The following is a 6564-nucleotide window of genomic DNA, read 5'->3' as shown; positions in this document are numbered from 1 at the left end:
TATATAATGCTTTCATTGCTAATAACGGGGCCTAGGCAACCTGGAAATGACATAGATGTTTACCTTGCGCCACTAATTGACGATTTGAGAAAGATGTGGGACGAAGGGGTTTCTTGTTTTGATGCTCATAAGAACGAGGTGTTCACATTGCGTGCAGCCTTTATGTGGACCATGAATGACTTCCCTGCATATGGAAACCTGTGTGGGTACAAGGTTAAAGGGAAAAAAGCATGCCCCATATGTATTAATGAAACATCAAGCATATACCTTAAGAATTCTCACAAAGATGTGTACCTAAGGACTCGAAGGTTCCTTAGGCGTGATCACCCGTACCGTAGGCAAAAAAAGGTTTTCTATGGGACAGTGGAAGAGGAGACTGCGCCTAGACCATTGACCGTTGTTGAGGTTTATGCTCGAGTTAAGGGTATACGAACAGTGTTTGGAAAATCTGAAAAAGCTCCGGTCTCAACAGCTCTTTTTAAAAAAGAATCAATTTTGTGGAAGCTTCCGTACTGGAAAGAACATGATGTTAGGCACTGTCTTGATGTGATGCATATAGAGAAGAATGTGTGTGATGCTCTTGTGGGAACACTTTTTAATATTTCAGGCAAAACAAAGGATGGAAAGGGTGTACGGTTAGATTGCAAGAGATCGGGATACGTCCGGAATTGTGGCCTCAAGACAAGGTTACAAAGGGGAAGGACAGAAAGGGAAAGGAACCGGAACAAGAAACTGTAAATGTTTCGAAAAAAGGAAAGGGGAAGATCAAGGGAAAGGGAAAGGTCGCGGATGCTTCAAAGAGTAGAGATGAGGGTAAAGGCAAGTTTGAGAAGACGTATTTACCACCGGCTTGCTACACATTGTCAAGGGTAGAAAAGCGGATGTTTTGTGCATGTCTTTACGGCATTAAGGTTCCATCTGGGTACGCATCTAACATGAAAAGATATGTATCCTTAAGTGGAGAACTCAAGCTGACAAGTATGAAATCCCGTGATTGTCACATGTTGATGCAAGTATTTCTACCGATTGCAATACGTGGTATTTTACCGAAGCACGTGAGGGAAGCTATTACAAGACTATGTTAGTTTTTCAATACAATATGCAGCAAAGTGCTTGATCCTTGTACACTTGATGCTTTGCAAACGGATGTGGTTGTGACTTTGTGCAAATTTGAGATGTATTTCCCATCCTCATTTTTTGACATAATGGTGCATCTCATTCTTCATTTGGTGCGTGAGATTAAGTTGTGCGGTCTAGTTTTCTTGAGGTGGTGCTATCCTTTTGAAAGACACATGGGCACATTGCAAGATAAAGTAAGGAATTCGGCTCATCCGGAAGGAAGCATGATTCAAGGGACCGTGACTGAGGAGATTGGTAATTTTGTGGCCGACTATTTAGCCGTTGCTGAACCTATTGGTCTTCCGGCTTCTCGACATGAAGGGAGACTAGATGTTCATGGCACAATTGGGTCGAAAAGAATGTCACCGGATCGAGATCAGTTCTTACAAGCACACCTTTATGTGTTGCACCATGTTGCAGATGTTCACCCATATTGAGATGAGCACATGGCTAGTTTGCGTGATGAATTTCCATCGAAAGGTGAAAGGGCACTAATGCAGTTGCATAATAAGAGGTTTGTGAGTTGGTTTAGTGAACGAGTGATGAGTCGCTTGGATGATAGTGTCACCGATACAATAAGGTGGCTTGCTTTTGGTCCTAAGGATGATGTTCGCTCATTTGAGGGATATGACATCAATGGGTACACTTTTTGGACAGAGGGTCGGGATTTGAAATCTTCGTCGACCCAAAACAGTGGAGTAACGCTTGTGGCATCGTCAAGGGAGTTTGCAAGTGCTAAGGATAAATCACCTGTCGATGCAAAATTGTCATACTATGGTTGAATTCAAGAAATATGGGAGCTTGATTATTGTAACTTCACGGTTGCTCTTTTCAAGTGTAAGTGGGTTGATAATATCAGGCGTAATGTCAAGTATGATGACTTTACTCTTTTAGATCTTGGCCACTTGAATGATAGTGCGGAATCGTTCATCTTAGCATCTCAAGCTAAGCAAGTGTTCTATGTAACTGACCCAGTCGATTCAAAATGGTCCATTGTACTAGCTGGGAAAAGAAGAATCCTAGGCATTGGAGATGTTGAAGATGAGGAAGAATACGATGCGTTTGATGATTCAGCACCTTTCACTGTTCCTAGACCTATTGCATCAAATGACATAGATGACGAGACATGTTATATGCGGTCAGACCACAACGAAGGAATATTAGAATGAGGTACTATAACAGTTAATTTGAGATTGTAAGCAATTAAAAGTATTATAAATTTAATCAGAAGTTAGGTAATTTTATGAATAGTTTTGGGGAAAATGAATGATATTGTTATCTTAGTTGCTAAATTTTCACAAAATCTTGTTAATGAATGAAGTATATCTCAAAATGCGTCAAATATGATAGAATTTAATTTTTTTAGTGTTAACGGTACTAGAAAATAACAAGTTACGTCAAAATGCGTCAAATATGATAGAATTTAATATTTTATATGCTAACATGTATTATGACCTATATGTCAACATTTTTATCTCTTATGGACCTAATATCGTGTTATGTTTGTAATGACAGGTGTTTATAACTCATGGAGGACGATTATGACCCACTAGTAGAGGATTTGGAGGATGATGAGGATGGCTATGAGGGTGAGGATGAGGACAAGGACGAGACATATGATGTCAACAAGGAGACTGATTTGGGTGTGCCAGAAGATCAGGAACAAGATGCTTTTGAGCGCAGGCTTGATGAATATGAAATTTCAGCTGAATGTGCGCCTGCTATTGATTCTACAATTGTTGAGATTGTTGGTGAGAATACTACTCCTCAAACTCAAAGCCAAGGACAGGAGCAATTGAACACAGGTGGTGGAGTGGGGGTAAAGGCACCAGCTAAGAGAAAGGGTAGGGGTCCGACAACAAGTTTTAAGCAGCCAACCGGTCCCATGGTGCTTGAGTATGACAAAAGAGGCCGACCTACTGGCCAATGGATTCGGAAATATGCAAACCAAGTTGGCATATGTTCGCGTAAAATACCCATTACACTTAGTTGGCGGCAAGTACCTCCAGGCTTGATTCAAACATTTTGGGATGATACCAGGGCAAGTGGTTTGTTTAAATGCACATTTACACAATTACAAATAATTTCACCTAATGGTTGTTTGTAAATGGAAAATAATAATTGCTTGCATTTGTGATTGCAGAAGCTGTTTAATATTCCTAATGATCCCGAGAAGAGAAGGGTGTTTGATTATTTACTAGCGGAGAGATTCAGAGGCTTCAAGACCCACTTGACCAGTGGATGGATCTATAAGAAGAAGAAACACAAGAAGAAAGCTTCCAAGGGGAATGATGGTGAAGGTGGAAATGAGGAAGATGTTAAGGAACAAGACCCACCGTGGAAAAAATGGCCAAGCGTGACGGAGGACGAGTGGAAAGACTTTGTTATTCAAAAAACTCGACCCAAAGAAATTGTAAGAACTACTAAATCTAATGAGAATTGTATAATATATTGACTCTTTTTGCAGTAATGATGCTAACATTTCTATTTATGTAGGAACTTCGAGAGCAAAACAAGGCAAATTCTAAGAAGAAGGAGTACCGACATCGTACGGGGGCCAAGACATTTGGTGAATGGAGGCAAACTTGGAAGAAGGAGGGTATATACCCCACTTTGATTCAAGGCTCATCCGAAGAACCCTCCAACTCCACGATCACTACGTTGGTTAGTCGTGCTGGCGATTTCATTTGTTCTCTACATTCCTTTGATAAGGACACCGGAAAATAGGTCATCAAGGAACCGGAAAAAAAAGTGGCTGATAAACTTGTAAGCTATTTGAAACTTTAGCATAACTTTACCATACAAAAACAGTATATGTATTCATGTTAACATTTTTTCTTATGCTACAGCTTGAGTACACTACAGAAGTTGTTAAAGGCAAGCTGGTCCCGACTATAGAGAAAGACCCTTTCACCTTGGCTTTGGGAAAGCCCTACCATCCAGGCCGGGTAGTAGGTATGGGAGAGACGTTGCTAGGATGGGAAAAGGTGATGGGTTCAGAATACACAAAAATGGGAAGATCTCGAGCAATTGTTAACTCACCGGAAGAATTGGATGCCAAGGTGGCATCCATCAAGGAACAAGTACGCAATGAGTTAATAAGTGAATTCAATGCTTGGGCGAAGCAAATGAACTTACCCTTGCCGTTCCCCCCGACTACACCGGTCGACTCAAGTAGTCACCCAAAAGGACAAGGAGAAGATGAGAGACATGGAGATGAGGAGATACATGAGGTAGTTTTCTATCTATTAGTTTTGGCCTAGTGAGTTACGTGAGATCTAATGTGGCATTATTGATTAATTATTGCAGGTTGTTACTCCCACACATGCGGACTCGAGGAAGGTTGATAATCCAACACCCCATGAATTTCCAGATTTAGAGGTGAATTTAGGATTCGAGGGAGCGTGTTTGGTTTTAACATAGTGAATTTTTTTACATGACCAATTGTGTAGGAAAAGACCCTTTTTGATAATTTCTGTTTTTACAAGTGAATTTCGTTACTGGTGTAGGTAGAGACCGAGTGTACACTTCTAGCCCCGGGGCTATCAAATGGAGGAGAGTTGCAGTTGGTGGCGTATGGTAGTGTACAAGCAACGACCGGTGATACGGTCCATTTCCAATCGCTTAGGCCACAACATTACTCGGTCGGGATCAATTCTTACATTGCTGGGTTCGAAAACATCCCACTACCGGTGCCTATAGTGGATGATGGGATTACTCTTCTTTGGGAAGCAAAAGGTAGCTATGTGCAATGGCCACGTGCTTGGGTAAGGTTGATCAACGAGGTAATACTTTTTTTGATGTTGTGCAAAATAACAAATCTGCATGCGTACTTACTAGCTTAACCCCCGGCCAAAATTTTTTTGAACTTTAATTATCTTTGTTTGATTAGATTTCGAAACAAAGCCAACCATCAAAGAGAAGGAAGGTGGAGAAGCCTAAAAGCGTTGATCAACCTACAAAAAAGATGAGTGAACAAGGGTTGAAGAGTGAACAAGTGTCGAAAAAGAATTCTTCGAAAGGTTCGGCCATGCAACCTACTCCACTTGTCGGAGACAATGTCCTTCAATTGCTCACTAAGGATTTAACTTTTCTACACAATTGTTTTAGTCATTTGCCTAGTGACGATCCCATTGAAATTGCACTTCCTAAGGCAATGTTCCATTATGATGAGGATGCAAGTGCATGGTCAAACAAACAAGATGTGAAGGAATTTTTAAGAGGTTCAATGCTTAACATTTCTCTCATTCAAATATTCATGAGGTACGGGCACATGCCACTTAAATTAATTATGTTATTCATATTAGTGTTATTTATCCTTCATATGTCAATTAATTTTTCATTGTCCATGCACGTAAAGCACTACGGGAGCACTTTATTGACACTAATCCCCCTAGTAAAGTTGGGTGGTTATGCCCCGAACAGACATCCGAGACTAGAATCTTACACAACTCCCCCGAGGTGATGTATTATGTTAATCATAGTATTAGGGAATCAATGCGTGCGGGAGACAATTTCATATTCGCCCCATGTTATGAGGAGTACGTTTAACCATGTGTAATTCAATTCTTTCTACATTTGAATTATATGTTGTACCCTAATTATTGATTTGTTTGTGTATTGTGAATTTATGTAGGTTTCATTGGTTCCTCATGGTGATTTGTCCTGCTAATAACACAATCTTTCACCTTGATTCAGCTCGATCAACAAAGAAGTACCTCGTGATGTCTGTACTACAAAAGTAAATATAGCTACCTAGTGTTGATTATCTTAACCTAACTCATTTAGTAGTCAAACTAATAAAATTTTAATTTACTTTCCTATAGTATTATGAAGAAGATACATGGTCGTGCTCCACGGGGTCCTACTTGGAAATCACTTATGGTAATGCCACATCATATTGTGATTATCTTAATAAACATTGCTAAAACAATTGTGGATTTTATGTGACGTTTGATTCATTTGATTTGTTCCTATGCTAGTGCCCACAACAAGATAATGGAGTTGATTGTGGATCATACGTGATGAGATTCATGCTTGACATAGCGACTCATTGTACTAACACCATACATCTTGATGAGGTACGACCTTAAACTTAGTAAAATGCTCTTTTTATGTAATTTCAAGGCTTATCCACCTATAACTAAGTATAATTGACATTTTATGAGAAAGAACTTGGTAATTAGTTAAAAAATGTAGAAAATGGGCAAGTAGAAGTCATTTAGGCCTTATTTAGGCTATTTAGGATGAAAATGCGACCTTAAACTTAGTAAAATGCTCTTTTTCTGTGATTTAAAGGCTTAGCCACCTATAAATAAGTATAATTGACATTTTATTAGAAAGAACTTGTTCATTAGTTTAAAAATGTAGAAAATGGGCAAGTAGAAGTCATTTAGGCCTTATTTAGGCTATTTAGGATGAAAATGCGACCTTAAACTTAGTAAA

Source organism: Chenopodium album, chromosome 4 (assembly GCF_948465745.1).
Source record: "Chenopodium album chromosome 4, dcCheAlbu1.1, whole genome shotgun sequence".
Classification (NCBI taxonomy): Eukaryota; Viridiplantae; Streptophyta; class Magnoliopsida; order Caryophyllales; family Amaranthaceae; genus Chenopodium; species Chenopodium album.
This window is presented reverse-complemented; position numbering follows the sequence as displayed.